The sequence below is a fragment of the Chiloscyllium punctatum genome, chromosome 37, assembly GCF_047496795.1.
Source record: "Chiloscyllium punctatum isolate Juve2018m chromosome 37, sChiPun1.3, whole genome shotgun sequence".
Taxonomy (NCBI): domain Eukaryota; kingdom Metazoa; phylum Chordata; class Chondrichthyes; order Orectolobiformes; family Hemiscylliidae; genus Chiloscyllium; species Chiloscyllium punctatum.
The window spans coordinates 47,521,215-47,539,348 of NC_092775.1; the positions used below are offsets into that span (position 1 = coordinate 47,521,215).

Consider the following 18,134-nt stretch of genomic DNA (forward strand, 5'->3'; position numbering starts at 1 on the left):
TTTATAGATTATAGGGCGAGGCGCTCCTCTTTGGATGTTTTGGTTTTAGTTCTCAGAGTGGGGGTTCAACCTTTGCTTTATAACACCCATCAAATTCCTCCCTCCTAATCATCATGCTTATACTAGCATGATTAAAAGCAGTCTTGACATTCAACAAGAAAGATTAGACCGTTAGCAATTCAGGTTAATAAGCCCTCACCTGAATTGGAAAAGGTCTCAACCTCTAACTATTCCATTTCTCTTCTATCTGGTCTCCCTCAACTTGAGGTCATGCAAAATTGTGCTTAACTTGCCTTAACTATGTCTTAACTTGCAAGAAACCCCATTCTCCTAACAACCCATGCTTGCTGACCTCCACTGACTCCTTGTTAAGCAACACCTTGACTTTAAAATTCTCACGTTGACTTTAAAATTCCTGACTGACCATGCTTCTCTCTATCTCTGTAATCTTCACCAAGCCCACTATGCTCTGAGATATCTATGATTCTTTCATTCTAATCTCATGTCTGTTTGATTTTATAATTATTCCACCAATGGTGGCCTTCCCTTCAATTGCCTTGGCCATAAGCTCTAGAATTCCTTTTTCCTCCATCTTTCCATCCACCTTTCTACTTCAATTTTCTCCTGTAAGATATTCCTCAGATCTACTTTTTTTGACCAACCTTTTGAACCTCTGTCATGGCATGTCCTTATATAGCACAGGGTTATCCTTTGGTTAAAATGTTCTTCTGAAATGCTTTGGATTTTTTGAATATATTAGAGATGCTATATAAGAATAAATTGTTGTTCTTTTTTTCTAGTGCTGATGGTAGCAATCACCTGAAACTTTAAATATCTACTCTTCACACATATTGGCATATCTACTGACTGTGTACAACATTACTGTTTTTATGTCAAATTTCCAGCATTTATAGTACTTCTCTTTGAAGAATATCTGTTGAGGCTCATTAATGGTTTTCATGACTTTGATTTAAATGGATGTTGATGAAAACAAAAAGGGCAAAGCACCTGACAATCCCTAAACATCTACTAATTTCACTTAGGTGCTCATAAATTACAATCCTCCAAAACCAGCAGGTTAGAACTGGAGGAAATTTAAAGTAGATAGCCTGAATTATATTAGTTAATTAGAATTGGGAAGGAAAATAATTCAAAATTATAGTTAGTGAAATATAGATAATGACTAACATTTAGAGTCTGAACTCAAATATTTTAGGCACCATCCTGTGGCTGATCAGTGCGGAGGATACCATATTAGTGCCATTCTGACTTAAAATACCAACCAGACCAACATAGACCTTTGATTTCAAGTATACATAAAACTCCTTTACCTATGGGAATAGTTATTCCTTACCCAAGATATTTTATATTAATCTGCATGCATGAAAATATTGTTCACATATTCCCTGTAGAAGTATAAACCAATAATTCCACAGCTAAGGGAGGGCAGACAATTTGCAACTATATAGAAGTAAATTATTTTGCGAGGTATACCCCTGAATATATGAGTCAAAAACTGTGAAAAATGATAAAAATAAATTGCGCCAACAGTCATTCCCAGTGTTAGTTGACTTGGTGAGTGCTGACAGGTAACTTTGAAGTAGAGAGCCAGAAGATTTCATAATTGCTTATTGTTTGACACTCAAAATAGAGGGACCAGGGAGAGCATACTGTACAACAAAGGTGTGCAATAAAGAACTACAGCAGTCTGTTAGGGCTATTTGAGTGGTAATTCTGTGCAATTATTAAACACGTGAACATTACTCCAGCTGCCATTACTCCGGCTTGAAGCCAATGAGCCTCCAACATATTCAGCAATGCAGACTTTTGGCAAATGCCTTGCAAACATACCTAACAGACTTTCAGAAGCCATGCAGTTCACTGGTTGACTGCAATAATAAATTACACATACATAACCAATTTTAACAAAGTAAATTAATTTATTCGCTAGTTCAACATATTTATATGGGTTAATGCTCTATCCCTTTAAATGTTGCGGCAAGACCTTTGAAAATAGTTAAACAAATAATTATTAAATTACAAGAATGTACCTAGTAGCATCAATAAAATGAATTGCACCTTTTGGACCGCTGTAGCTACATAGCTATTTAATCCTGAAAGTTGTGAAGAGATATGCATTGTGGGAGGACTAACAAGGTAAGGGACTGCACATTGAACAGTAGAACCCTTGGAAGTACAGATGATTAGAAAGGTCTTGCTGTACATGTCCATAGACCCTTGAAGGCAACAGGATAGCTAGATAAAGTGGTGAAGAAAGTATATAGGATACTTGCCTTGAATAGTCAAGGCATTGAATCCAAAGGCTTGGAAGTTATTATGAAGCTTTATATAACATTGGGTGGGCCACAATGGAGTATTGTGCATTTCTGGTTGCAACACTTTAGAAAGGACATGATTACACTGGAGGGGATAAAGAAGAGATTCACCAGAAAGTTGAAAAGTTGTTTCCACAGATTGGGGAATGTAGAACACAGGGACTCAGTCTCAAGATAAGGGGCCAATCATTTAGGACTGAGATGAGGATAACCCTTTCATACAAAGGGTTGTAAATGTACATAGCTAAGCCTATGAAGAATAGCAATATCAATGGATCAAATACTTGGTTATTTGGTTAATCTCATTTTGATACTAATGTAAAATTGTTAACCTTATTTAACTCATTCAAATATAGTTGATGTTACGATAACAATTTGCACTTATACGGTGTCATTATTTTAGATAACTATGAAGTGCTATGGGATGTTTATCAGCCAAAAGTGAACACTGAAGAAGATAAAGAAATATTGGAAGGGAGACCAAAGTCTTGGTGAAAGAGGTGAATTTTAAGGAGGATCTTAAAAAGAGGAAGTGCAGATAGAGAAGTGGTATATCTTAGGAAGGAAATTTCATACTATGCAGCTTTTAGAGGCCTGACAGGTTGGTTGATTTGAGTCACAAAGGTGAGGTTGGATGAGGCTATAAAAGGATTTAATAGGAAGATGAGAATTGGACTTGGGGCTGATGTAAGTCGCCTAGGACCTGAGCGATTGATGAGTGGATCTGAGAAAGGGATGAAATTTGCAGCAACAGTATAGATGTTGTGACAAGAATTGAAGATAATGGTGAAGATTTTGCTTTCAGTGGTGAATGAAGATGTTAGCGTGAGTTGCACTTAACAACTGCCCAGACTTTTGTGCCTTTAAATGGCAACTTCTGGCCATTAGGAATTTGAAACAGTTCCTTCTACAGGGGATCTGGGACCAGTCTGAGTGGGACAATCGCGTATCTTCTCAGGCAATTGAATTGTAAAAGTCTCAGTGAGTCACACATATAATATTTATACAATTGTAAATAGTGTACAGTAAATGAAATAGATGGAAAGAGAGATAAAATAAGAAGAGGTAAAAGATTGGAAACTTTATTTTCATTTTACTTAGATTACTTACAGTGTGGAAACAGGCCCTTCAGCCCAACAAGTCCACACGGACCCGCTGAAGCGCACCCACCCAGACCCATTCCCCTACATTTACCCCTGCACCTAACGCTATGGGCAATTTAGCATGGCCAATTCACCTAATCTGCACATTTTTGGACTGTGGGAGGAAACCGGAGCACCCTGGAGGAAACCCACGCAGACACGGGGAGAATGTGCAAACTCCACACAGTCGCCTGAGGCGGGAATTGAACCCGGGTCTCTGGCACTGTGAGGCAGCAGTGCTAACCACTGCGCCACCGTGCTACCCACAAATTTATTTTCTGTTAATAGCAGAGATTTAAACAAAATGAAATGTCAAGTGATGAGGCTTCACACTTGTAAAAGTTAATTTTCAGTGCCATGGAAGTCCTTTGAAAGTAATTTATGACTTCAATGCTGACTAAAATTCCAATCACATTTGAATGAAGAAGATTTTCCAAGCTTATTTAGTGAGCGTATGTTGGATAAATATTGGAAATTCACACCACTATATGTATTTCAATTCCAAATCTTTCCCTGAGATACCAGTATCACAAAGCTTGTGGAGGAGCAGGTCAAATTGGACAACAGTTTTGCTGTGCATATGCAGACATCTGGCATTAGTATATAACTTAATATATTTAATGATGAACATTGATAGGATTCACCAGTGTTCTTACTGGAAGGCCTAGGCTGATGGCTTCAGTCTTATCTATACTTAACTGAAGGAAGTTTTGAATCATTCAATACTACATGTCAGACGAGCAATCTTACAACACAGGCCATATAAGGGTTAAGAGAGATGTTGGAAAGTGAGCATTTTGTTGCTTTTTTTTAAACAAAAGATAATGTTAACTGCAGTTGTAATGTTAAGATACACTGCTCCTTATGTGAAAGAGGCACACAAAGACAGTGTAAACTACAGCTCAGTTAATATGTTTTCAGTGCAATCAGATCAGAATTTTTTTTTAAGTCTCAGCCCAGGACTTGTGCACAAAAATCAAGGCTGACATAATTGAACCATGAAACTAAGGCTCCATCTGCTCCTTCAGGTAGGTTTATAAATTCCCCTGCCATTATTACAAAGACGACCTAGAGGAGTTTTGTGCAGCTAATATTTATCTCTCAATTAACATCCCAGAAACAGATATCCAGTCATTAAATGTATTGTTGCTATTTGCGATTCAAAAATTGGCTGCCACATTTCATATTTAACCTATTCTATTATTCTTTCTTTCATGCATGGCCAATGGTAATGTAGATACATATTATCGGAAACTTTTGTATTGAAGGATAAGTGAAAATTTAGGCACAATTACTTCATGATGAAGTGCCAAGAAAGTTATTTTAGAATCCAACTACCTGATGAAAACCAAAATACACGCTTAGTATTTGTTATGTTAATAGATTGCATTCTTTCTAATATTTTGATAAAAACTGTTAAAATACTTGCAGATTTTGCAACTAAGACTTTTATGAATTTTTCTTGCTCCTAATTCAGAACATGCTTACTCCACTTGGAAATCAGATCCGTTGTTAGTTTAGTAAGGGGAATATTCAATTACAAACAAAAATACAAATTGCTCTGAATGCTCTGGCAGCATCTGTGGAGAAAAATCAGAATTAACATTGTGGGTTCAGTGAACTTTCCTCAAAACACAAATATTCAATTATTTCTCCTTAAGCTTAAACATGTGCCAATACATAGCTGCCAAAGTTCATGATACCATAATTTTTCATATTCATTATGTGGGAGTTACTTCATTTCCTTTTCTTAATTTGATTCCAATAAGCAAATCATAGTGTCTCTTGTTCTGCCATGATGAGTCTGATTTCATAACAACACAATATGGTTTGCCCCATTATTTCATAATTGTCTTTAAATATAAGATCTCGACAAGAGTCAGGTTTGGTTGGGCTATGACCGTTTCCAACAAGAGAGAATCTAAACATCTCCCTTTGATGTTCAAATGCATTGCTGTTAATGAATCCTTCATCAAGAACATCTCGAGATTACCTTGGCCAGAAACTGAATTGGACCCAGCCATATGAATGCTGGTAGCTACAAAAGTTGGTGAGATGCTTCTCACTCTGCAGCAAGCAATGTGTCTTTTGAATCCCCAAAGTCTGTCCAGCAGCCGCAAGCACAAGTCAACAATGTGATGGAATACCCTCAACTTGCTTATATAAATATAACAACATCTAAGTAGTATGACATCATCCAAGAAAAAGCATCTGGAGCCCCATGTTTACTGTTGGTGGTGGCTGTTTTGCTACCAGGCCAAAAGGCAAAAAAACCCCTGCATTGGTGGTCAGTAGGACCCTGAGCTGCATCTTGTCAATCAGTCAGAGGACTGGCAATTTGGCAGACTCAACAGTACGGCCAGAAAAGGGGCCCACTACTGATGCTGCGACTGGACAGTAAGCACAGAAGAATACACATGTGTCCTTACAATCAGATAAGTGTGGTCTTTAGGTAGTGGAGCCATTCAGAAAGGCCCCAGTGAGAGCTGAGAAAGATTGGTGAGAGCAAGTAGTGCCTTTGGACAGTAGCAGCCATTGCTAGCCAGAGGACCATTCAGTGGGCTCAAGGCTGCATGCAAGATAGAAAGACAGAGCAGATGAATAGGTAGCTGGAGAAATGGTCCAGGAGAGAAAATGTTAGATTCCTGAAGCGTTAAGATCATTTCTGGGGTGTGGAGAAACTATACAAGTTTGCTGTACCACATCTGAACAGGAACAAGAATAACATCGTTATAAGCACAGTGTCCTTGCAGCAGTATACAAATGATAGTTGCTGCAGCAGGCTGAGATGCGACATTGAAATGTAGAAGCATCCTGTAGATAGATCAGAGATGTACCATGAGGGTTTTTAAAGGCTGGCGTTGTCACTATCTATCGTCGTGGGTAGCCATGAGCATGTCCTGAGATGTTGACCAAAACCAGTGGTCACAGTCTTAAGGATTTGGGGTAAATCATTTGGGATTGAGAGGAGGAGAAATTTCTTCACCAGAGAGTGGTGAGATAGTGGAAATAAGCAGTTGAAGTCAGAACATTGTATGATTTCAAGAAGGAGTTGGATATAGCACTTGGGGCTGAAGAGATCAAAGGATAGCGGGGAAAAGCTGGAACAGACTGTTGAGTTGGATGATTAGCCACAATTTTAATGAATAGGAGAGCAGGCTCAAGGACTGAATGGCTACTCTGTTTCTATCTTCTACTTCTAAATAAGTGCCCTGTTTTCAACATGGAGCTTGTTCAGAGCAAGCAGTGAGCTGAGTCTGCCAGGCGCTCGCTCCGAATTATTTGTCAAGTTTTCCTGATATCTAGCTGTTTGGCAAGTTTGATAAGATGGGAGGTGGGGTGTTCATGAGCAAGTTTGATGCTAACAAGGCGTTTAACAAATGTTATTCCCCGTCAAACGGCATATTGCTGCTGCCAATGTGAATGTTACCATGACACTTGTGAAAGTCATAACAGGTATTACGTGTTGCTCCCGATGTCAAGATGGACCTCACTGCATTTGTCGATCAATTTTGCCACACATCTCATTATAGCTCACATTGCTCAGACCCTATAAGTTTCTGCCCGGTCTTTTTTTGAGGCCCTTTTTTTTCAATTTTTAGACATTTCCTGCATTTTGTTGTGTTCCTGGAAAAAGCAAATAAGTGAGCAATTGGGCAAAATAGCATATGGAAAGCATGTGGTTAAGCAAATTTGTGAAAAACAAAGAGGCAAACAGTAGCATTTTACTGAAAAAGATACCTTCATTTGATTAACTTCAAGTTTAATTCTGATTTACATTATTTTCCAGGATAAATTAAATCAAGCTTCCTTCCAAATAGTAAAAACCCTCAAAGCTATCAATAGATTTTTTTTTGTTCTGAGATTCTTACCTTTAAAGCTTAATTAGGATATAATATTGCAGGTGTTTCAATTGTTCGCGCAATTACATCCACCTATCCCCAAAGTTTGATTGAAAGATCTGCATTAATTCTTTTTTTTTCCTAATCCAGCCAATGAATTGAAAGCTAGTGACTTTTAATGAAACACTTAAATCTTGAACGAAATTGCCTTTCAGAACCTGAGACACACAGATGTTTATTTAGCCCATCATGTCCATGCCAGTCATAGAATTATACAGTACAGAAGAGCCTTTTCGTCCATTAGGTATTTATCACTAAAGATATGCTAATACCTACACTAGTCCCACTTTCTCACACTAGGCCCATAGCCTTGTTATTATACTCAAGTGCTTATCCAAGTGTTTTCTAAAAGGCTGAGGTTTCCTGCCTCACTACCCTCCTGTCTTAGTGAAATCATTTTCCCTCAAATTGCATCTAAGCTTCCTGTCTTTAAAATTATGTCCCTTAAATTGACCCTTCAGCTAAGGGGAATAGCTGTTTTCTATTTACTGTCTATGCCCCTCATTTAAACGCTTCAGCCTTCTCTGCTCCGGAGAAGAACAATCTGAGCTTATCTAGCCTCTCTTCAAAGCTGAAATGCTCCATTCCAGGCAACATCCTGGTGAATCTCCTTTGCAGCCCCTCCTGTGCAATCACATCCTTTCTGTAATGTCAGAACTGCACACAGTACTCCAGCTGTGGCTTAAGCAAAGTCTGTACAGCTCCAACATGACCTCCCTGCTTTTATAATAAGTGCCACATCTGATAAAGGGAAGCATTCTGTATTCCTTTTTAACTACTCAATTAATCTGTCCTGCACCGTTAGGAATCTGTGGACAAGCATTCCAACACCCCTTGTTCCTCTGAATTTCCTAATGTCTTGTCATTCATTGAATCATCAAAAATCTGACAAGACAAATCCCATTTTTTAGCAGTGCATACTATTATCAAAATACTGATTACATATTGTGAGAGATTCTGACTCAACTACCCTTTCAGGCAGTGAGCTCTAGTCTCTCACCACCCTCTAAGTGAAAACATTTCTCCCCAACTGTCCTCTAAGCTTTCTACCTCTTACCTTAATTCTGTGCTTCCTTGTATTGACCCCCCCTCCACCAATGGAAGAAGTGTCTTTCTAAACACTTCCATTAATTTTATTCATTTCTATCTGGTACCCTCTCAGCTTTTGCGGCTCCAAGTAAACAACCCCACCCTATCCAATATTTCCAGCTCAGGCAACACCCTGGTCAATCTCCTCTGCATTCTCCTTCTTATAATGTAGTGACCAGAACATGCAGTATTCAAGTTGTGGCCTTACCTACATTTTATACAGTTCCAACATAGCGACTTAAGACCATAAGGCATTGGAGCATTGAGTCTGCTCCGCCATTTGATCACAGCTGACATATTTCTTAACCCTTGTAGAACACAGAATTGTACAGCACAGGAACTGGCCCGCTAGCCCACAATGTTGTGCCAAACATGACACCAAATTAAACTAATCCTTTCTGCCTGCCCTTGGTCCATGTCCTTCCATTCCTTGTATATTCATGAGATTGTATGAAAATCCCTTAAATGCCCTTATCGTATTTGCTTCCACCATCGCCCCTGACAGCAGGTTCCAGACTTCTACCATCTGTGTGGGAAACTTGCCCCTTACGTCTCCTTTGAACTTTCCCCCTAGCATTAGTCATTTCAACTCTGGGAAAAAGGTTCAGATTGTCAACCCTATTTATGCATCTCATAATTTTATAAATTTCTATCAAGTCTGCCCTCTGCCTCCGCTAGTCCAGAGAAAGCAACTAGAGTTTTTCCAGCCTCTCTTTTTAGCTTATGCCCTCTAATCCAGGCAACATCCTGGTATAGAGTGTGGTGCTGGATAAGCACAGCAGGCCAGCCTGCATCCGAGGAGCAGGAGAATTGACGTTTCAGGTATAAGCCCTTCATCAGGGCTAAAACATTCCTGATGAAGGGCTTATGCCCGAAATGTCGATTCCCCTGTTCCTCAGATGCTGCCTGACCTGCTGTGCTTATCCAGCACTGCACTCTCAACTCTGATCTCCAGCATCTGCAGCCTTCACTTTCTCCTAACATCCTGGTATACCTCTCTGCACCCCCTCCAAAGCCTCCACATCCTTCCAGTAATGTGGTGAACAGATTTGAATGCAATGTTTTAAGTATGTTTTAAGTACGTTTTAAGTCAAAAACATTTGCAAGATGGATCCTCACTCTTGTACTCAATTCCCCGACCAATAAACGCAAGCATGCCACATGCCTTCTTTAGAACCTTGTCTACTTACACGGCCACTTTCAGGGAGCTATGGACTTGAAACCCAAGATACTTCCATGCATCAATGCTGTTCAGGGTGCTGTCATTAACTGGATATATTTTTCCTTAACATTTGATCTCCCAAAATGCAATATTTGGATGTAAACATAGGAGGTATAGTTAGTAAGTTTGCAGATGATACCAAAATTGGAGGTGTAGTGGACAGCAAAGAAGGTTACCTCAGATTACAATGGGTTCTTGTTCAGATGGGCCAAGGAGAGGCAGATGGAGTTTATTTTAGACAAATGCAAGGTGCTGTATTTTGGAAAAGCAAATCAGAGCAGGACGTATACACTTAATGGTAAGGTCCTAGGGAGTGTTGCTGAACAAAGAGACCTTGGGGTGCAGGTTCATAGCTCCTTGAAAGTAGAATCGCAGGTAAATAGGATAGTGAAGACGGCATTTAGTATGCTTTCCTTTATTGACAGGGCATTGAGTATAGGAGTTGGGAGGTCATGTTGCAGCTCTACAGGACGTTGCTTAGGCCACTTTTGGAATATTGTGTGCAATTCTGGTCTCCCTCTTATAAGAAGGATGTTGTGAAAATGAAAGGGTTCAGAAAAGATTTACAAGGATATTGCCAAAGTTGGAGGGTTTGAGCTATAGGGAGAGGCTGAATAGGTTGGAGCTGTTTTCCCTAGAGTGTTGGAATCTGAGGGTGACCTTACAGAGGTTTATAAAATCATGAGGGGCATGGATAGGGTAAATAGACAAGGTCTTTTCCCTGGGGTGGGGGAGTCCAGAACTAGAGGGCATAGGTTTAAGGTGAGATGGGAAAGATTTAAAAGGGACCTAAGAGGCAACATTTTCAAGCAGAGGACGGTACATGTATGGATTGAGGTGCCAGAGGAAGTAGTGAAGGCTGGTATAATTACAACACTTAAAAGGCATCTGGATGGGTATATGAATAGGAAGAGTTTAGAAGGATATGGGCCAAGTGCTGCCAAATGCAACAAGATGCAAGAGTCAAAATCTAAACTTTCCTGAATTATCCCTACTTCCCTTAGTGAAAAGAGAAACAATATTTAGCTGCTTGCCAGTCCTCTAGGACCACTCCGGTGGCTGACGAAGACACAAAGATCTTGGTCAAGGCCCCAGCAGTCTCCTCTTTTCTCTCTCTCAATAACCTGGGCCCGGGGGTTGTATTCATCTTAACAATCTTCAAGAGACCCAACACACTTCTATCTTGATCTCAAAATGCCCTAGCATATTAGCATGCTCCACACAAATTTCTCTGTCCTCAATATCCTTCTCCTGGGTGAATACTGATGCAAAGTACTCACCCCAATCTTCTGCCTCCAAGCTCAAGTTCCTTCCTTTATCCTTGAGTAGTTCTACCTTCTACCTTCTCCTAGTTATTCTCTTGTTTTTAAACTAAGTATAGAATGCCTTGGATTCTCTTTAACCCTACTTGCCAAGGTCATTTCATGGACCATTCTTGCTCTCCGAATTCCCTACTTGAGGACTTTCTTTATATTGCTCATTGGCCATGTCTGGTTTTAGCTTCCTAAATGTTATATATACTTCTTTTTCCCTTTTGACTAAATTCACAACCTTCCTCGTTATCCAAGAATCCCTTAACAAGCCATCCTTGTCCTACCTCCTCACTGGTACACGTCAGTCCTGAACTCTCATCAGTAAGTCTTCAAACAATGTCAAATATGGACTTGCCTAATAACAGCTCCTCCCAATTAACACTCCCAGCCCCTGTCTAATACTTATGTAATTTGCTCTCCTCCAATTTAATATCTTCTCGCAAGGTCCTGACTTAGCCTTATTCATAGCTGTCTTTGAACTTAAGGTGTTATGATCACCATTTTCAAAACACTCGGCCAGGTTCATTAGCCAATACAAAATCCAGTCTGGCCCCTCCTCCAGTTGGACTATCCACATACTGTTTCAAGAAACTGTCTTGGATGCTCTGAACAAATTCTGCCTCTTCTAAGCCTCTTGCTCTAAGAGAGTCCCTATCAATACTGGAGAAGTTAAAGTCAGCCACTATAACAACTCTATGTTTTTATTGCATATTTCCATAATCTGCTTATATATTTGTTCCACAATGTCTTAGAGGCAGTTGGGAGCCTATAGTATAATCCTATCATATTATACCCATCTGATTGCACACATATTATTTTTGAGCTCTACCCATATTGCCTCAGTGAATGGGTGCTTCAATATGTCCTCCCCGAGTACAGACTTAACATTCTCCCTAATTAGTAATATAACTCCTCCACTTGTTTTACCCTCCTTTCTATCTCATCTAAAACAACGAAACCTTGGAACGTTGAGCAGCCAGCCCTGTCCCCCCTCAACCAAGTTTCTGTAATGTCTACAACTTCATCGTCCCATGTCCTGACCTAGGCTTTAAGCTCAACTGCCTTAGCTATAATATTTGCATTGAAATAAACACACTTCAGCCCATCATGTTCATTTACTTGTCTCTGCCTGTCCTTTCTTTCTGATTTACAGTCCTAACATGTACCTTTCTTTACTTGTCTCTGCCTGTCCTTTCTTTCTGATTTACAGTCCTAACATGTACCTTTCCCTCAATTTCTCCACTTACTGAACTGCTGCTCTGGTTCCCAACCCTCCCCGCCCCCCCACCTCCCCCGTCACTCTAGTTTAAACCCTCCCAAGTAGCACTAGCGAACCTCCCTGTGAGGATATTGGTTCCCCTCCAGTTTAGGCGCAACTCATCCCTCTTTTACAGGTTACCCTTGTCCCAGAAGAGGTCCCAATAATCCAAGAACCTGAAACCCTGCCCTCTGCACCAGTTCTTTAGCCATGCATTCTTTTGCCCAACATTCTATTCCTTGCCACACTAGCATGTGGCACTGGTGGTAACATCTTTCTGATAGGAAGGAGACTAGAATTACATGCAATATTACAAAAGTGACCTAATCAAGTCCTGTACAGCTGCAACATGACCTCCCAACTCCTGCACTCAATAGTCTGACCAATAAAGGAAAGCATACCAAATGCCTTTTCACTATCCTATCTACCAATAAATCTCGTTCCAAGGTGCTATGAACCTGCACTCCAAGGTCTCTTTGTTCAGCAACACTCCCTAGCACCTTACCGATAGGTGTATAAGTCCTGCGATGATTTGCTTTCCCAAAGTACAGCACCTCACATTTATCTAAATTAAACTTCATCTGCCACTTCTCAGCCCATTGGCCCATTCTGATCAAGATTCCTTTGTAATCTGTGGTAACCTTCTTCACTGTCCACTACACCTCCAAATTTAGTGTCATCTGCATATTTACTAACTATACCTCTTATGCTCGCAACCAAATCATTTATATATAAATGATGAAAAGTAGTGGACCCAGCACCAATCCTTGTGGCACTCCACTGGTCACAGGCCTCCAGTTTGAAAAACAACCCTTCACTACTACCTCTGTCTTCTATCTTTGAGCCAATTCTGTATCCAAATGGCTAGTTCTCCCTGTATTCCATGAGATCTAACTTTGCTAACTAGTCTCCCATGGGGAACCTTGTCAAATGCCTTACTAAAGTCCATATAGATCACGTCTACAGCACTGCTCTCATCAATCCTCTTTGTTACTTCTTCAAAAAACTCAATCAAATCCATGAGACGTGATTTCCCATGCACAAAGCCATGCTGACTATCCTTAATTAGTCTTGCCTTTCCAAATACATGTACATCCTGTCCCTCAGGATTCCCTCCTACAACTTACCCACCACCGATGTCAGGCTCACCGGTCCTGGCTTGTCCTGACCACTGTTCTTAAATAGTGGCACCACGTTAGCCAACCTCCAGTCTTCTGCCACCTCACCTGTAACTATCAATGATACAAAATTCTCAACAAGGGACCTAGCAATCACTTCCCTAGCTTCCAGCAGAATTCTAGGTTACACCTGATTGGGTCCTGGGGACTTATCCACTTTTATACATTTCTAGGCATCCAGCACTTCCTTTTGTGTCATATGGACATTTTTCAAGATGTCACCATCTACTTCCCTACATTCTATATCTTGCATGTCCTTCTCCACAGTAAACACTGATGCAAAATACTTGTTTAGTATCTACCCCATCTCATGCAGCTTCACACAAATGACGCCTTGCAGATCTTTGATGGGCCCTATTCTCTCCCTAGTTACTCATTTGTCCTTAATGTATTTGTAAAAATCTTTTGGATTCTCTTTAACTCTATTTGCCAAAGCTATCTCATGTCCCCCTTTTTCCCTCCTGATCTCTCTCTTAAGTATACTCCTATTGCCTTTATACTCTTTGAAGGATTCACTCAATCTATCCTGTCTATACCTGACATAATGCTTCTTTCTTTTTCTTAACCAAACCCTCAATTACTCTAGTCATCCAGTGTTATGGACGATGCCAGACCACTCAAAACATTCTTAAGTAGGCAGCCCAGACCGTAACTTTACAATTTGTTTTGGTAAGTGTACAGTGAAAATTACCCAGAGTAAGTTAGCTAGGTTGACTACCAGGTTTTAAAAACAGACAAAACTTTATTCACAAAATTACGCAGTGAAACGCAAAGAACGGAACAAAGAACCCCTTCAGAACTCAGTCTATCCAAACTAGACTTAATTATGCTGTTCCAAATATATACAACAATCCTAATAAGCAAACCGCCTAAAAAAACAGTAAAATGGAACAAATGCTTACAGGTTGAATTTACAAGGGCAGAAGAAGAGAGAGTTTTTGCAGCCGGTTCACACAGTCCACAGCTGAACTCCTAACTAGTTCTGGCCTGAACTGCTCAGCTAGATAGCTGACCACTCCTCTTTCATTATACAGGTCACTTCTAAAAAGTGACCACTTTAACCTGAAGTCTCACCTGTTTACATAAAAACAAAAAGGCCTCTCAATACCCTTTAATCTCTGTACCAAAACTAGTCACCTCTGAGGCGAGAACTGGTTTATGACCCCTCTGAAAACAAACCAAGGATACAATATCCTTCAGAAAACGAACAGCTTTTAGAAAAAAGGGATGAGCTTTGTGACACCTCCCCGCTTGAAAACAAAACCATCAATATCAAAAGATGGCTTCATTTTTAAAAACCCTTCAAAAACAAACTGGTTAGTAGTCTAAAACACACATCTGCACTATACTAACTATACACATGCAAACATGCACAACCACATGAGAATTCAGGCCGTGGCATACCCGCCACGGAATGCCTCCGTATCTCATCCGAGTCTTGATAATAGCAATAATGTTTTCGTGACCTGCCACATGCACAATTATCAAATTGTACGGCTACAACAAGAAGCTCCACAGTCTGACAATTTTGTCCTTAAATTTTCCCAAATGCCAGTGGGTTTTGATCAGTGTACATGATTGTCTCAGATGCATTGCTGGTAATATAAACATGGAAGTGTTGTAATGCCAACACTAAGCTCAAAGTCTTTTTCTCCACCGTTGAATAATTCTGTTGATGAATGTTCAACTTCCTGGAAAAATACCCAATGGGTCTTTCTTTCCCCTTGTCATCCTCCTGTAGGAGCACTGCACCGACACCTGCATCACTGGCATCGATAGCCACATTAAAGGGCTTCATGTAATCCGGTGTGGCTAATACTGGGCAGTGGTTAACACAGTTTTTAGGCTGTCAAATGCTTTTTGACAGTCCGCTGTCCACTGAAACTTCTTGCCCTTTTTTAACAATTCGGTGAGTGGAGCAGCCACACTGCTAAAGTTCTGCAGAAACGTTCAGTAAAATCCACTCAATCCCAGGAATCGTACTGCTTTTTTTCATCGACAGTGTGGGAAATGCCACAATTACTTTCATTTTTCACAGCCTGTGTCTGTGTCCAATAACATGGCCCAGGAAGGTGACTTGGGCTTTGGCAAATTCACTTTTAGCTAGGTTTACCAGCAAGCCTGCCTTCTGAAGTCGATTGAACGAATTTGATAAATACTGTAAATGTTCTTTCCAGGAGTGACTAAAAATCACCAGGTCATCAGTATAAACAACACAGTCTCTGAAGTCATACCAAATGGCATGACTTTGAACTGATGTAGTCCATTTGGTGTTACAAAATCCGAAATTGCCTTTGCTCTCTCTAACCGAGGTACTTGCCAGTAGCCTCTGAGCAAGCCCAACTTAGAAATGTCAGTTGCTTGTCCCATTATTTCAACATTGTCCTCCAACCGTGGAATTGGATAAGCATCAGTCTTTTTAACGGCATTGATTTTGAGATAATCATAAAATCATAGAGATGTACAGCACAGAAACAGACTCTTCGGTCCAACTCATCCATGCCGACCAGATATCCCAACGCAATCCAGTCCCACCTGCCAGCACCTGGACAATATCCCTCCAAATCCTTCCTATTAAAAAACCCATCCAAATGCCTTTTAAGTTACAGTTAGTAAGTTTGCAGATGACACCAAAATTGGAGGTGTAGTGGACAGCAAAGAAGGTTACCTCAGATTACAACAGGATCTGGATCAGATGGGCCAATGGGCTGAGAAGTGGCAGATGGAGTTTAATTCAGATAAATGCGAGGTGCTGCATCTTAGGAAAACAAATCTTAGCAGGATTTATACACTTTATGGTAAGGTCCTAGGGAGTGTTGCTGAACAAAGAGACCTTGGACTGCAGGTTCATAGCTCCTTGAAAGTGGAGTCGCAGGTAGATAGGATAGTGAAGAAGGCATTTGGTCAGAGTATTGAGTACAGGAGTTGGGAGGTCATGTTGCAGCTGCACAGGACATTGGTTAGGCCAGTGTTGGAATATTGTGTGCAATTCTGGTCTCCTTCCTATCGGAAAGATGTTGTGAAACTTGAAATGGTTCAGAAAAGATTTACAAGGATGTTGCCAGGGTTGGAGGATCTGAGCTATACGGAGAGGCTGAACAAGCTGGGGCTGTTTTCCCTGGAGCGTCAGAAGCTGAGGGGTGACCTTATAGAGGTTTACAAAATTATGAGGGGCATGGATAGGATAAATAGACAGCGTCTTTTCCCTGGGGTGGGGGAGTCCAGAACTAGAGGGCATAGGTTTAGGGTGAGAGGGGAAAGATATAAAAGAGACCTAAGAGACAACGTTTTCACGCAGAGGGTGGTATGTGTATGGAATGAGCTGCCAGAGGATGTGGTGGAGGCTGGTACAATTGCAACATTTAAGAGGCATTTGGACATGTATATGAATAGGAAGGGTTTGGAGGGATATGGGCTGGGTACTGGCAGGTGGAACTAGTTTGGGTTGTGATATCTGGTCGGCATGGACGGGTTGGACTGAGGGGTCTGTTTCCATGCTGTACATCTCTAGGACTCGAAATGTTGCAATTGTGCCAGCCTCCACCACTTCCTCTGGCAGTTCATTCCATATACGTACCACACGCTGCGTGAAAAAGTTGCACCTTAGGTCTCTTTTATATCTTTCCCCTCTCACCCTAAACCTATGCCCTCTAGTTCTGGACTCCCCCACCCCAGGGAAAAGACTTTGTCTGTTTATCCTATCCATGCCCCTCATGATTTTATATACCTCTATAAAATCATCCCTCAGCCTCCAACACCCACACATAACAGTTGGGTACCATCTAGCTTTGGCACCACGACTATGGGTGGGCTCCAGTCACTGTAACTCACTTCGATTTATGCCATCTTATGGCAAGTGTTCTATCTCCTTCTGAACCTGTGCCAGCTTTAGAGGGTTATTCCTATAAGGGTGTTGATTAGTCGGAACAGCATCTCCTATATCTACATCATGTACATTTGGTTAGTATTTCCCTGTTTATTTCTGCATATCTCCCCATATCATAGTAATAACTTTTTCAGGTCATTTCAATTTTCTTGTGGAAGGTAACTCAATAATTCATCCCAATGTTTGACAACTTGCTCACTGTCCAACTTGATTTGAGGAATGTCCAATTCAGAATCCTCTGAACTTGGTTCTTCCTTCTGTGCTGTAATCATTAACACCTTCTCCTCTTGCTTTCCTTCCCTATCAAAATACCTTTTGAGCATATTCACATGACACATTCTGTGAGATTTCTTCCTGTCTGGAGTTCTTATCAAGTAGTTCACCTCACTCAGTTTCCTCTCAATTTGATACAGTCCACTAAATCTTGCTTTTAAAGGCACACCTGTTACTGGAAGTAAAACAAATACAAATCACACAACACCAGGTTATTGTCCAACAGGTTTAATTGGAAGCACACTCCCACACTCATACATGCACCCTCTCACAGACTTAAGACACTTCTGCACTCACATACACACACACACACACATATACACTCTCTCACACTCAACCCCCCAACCCAGACAGACAGACACACACACACACACACACAAAGACCCACATGCACACATATGCATATACGTTTGTGGGGTGAATTTGTACTTGCAGAGTTACATTGTACTTTGCTCAAAAACTGCATGAATTCATGTAAAACGCTGTTATCTCATTTTTTAGATGAGAATCAATCAATCTAAACATCATGGCATGA

At 40.6% G+C, this 18,134-nt stretch overlaps 1 protein-coding gene across 5 annotated transcripts in view; it reads right to left on the minus strand.

Moving 5' to 3' along the window:
* The window catches only part of nol4lb (nucleolar protein 4-like b), a 366,154-nt gene that overhangs the window by 271,165 nt on the left and 76,855 nt on the right, over positions 1-18,134 (minus strand). The gene's annotated exons all lie outside the window — the stretch shown is intronic.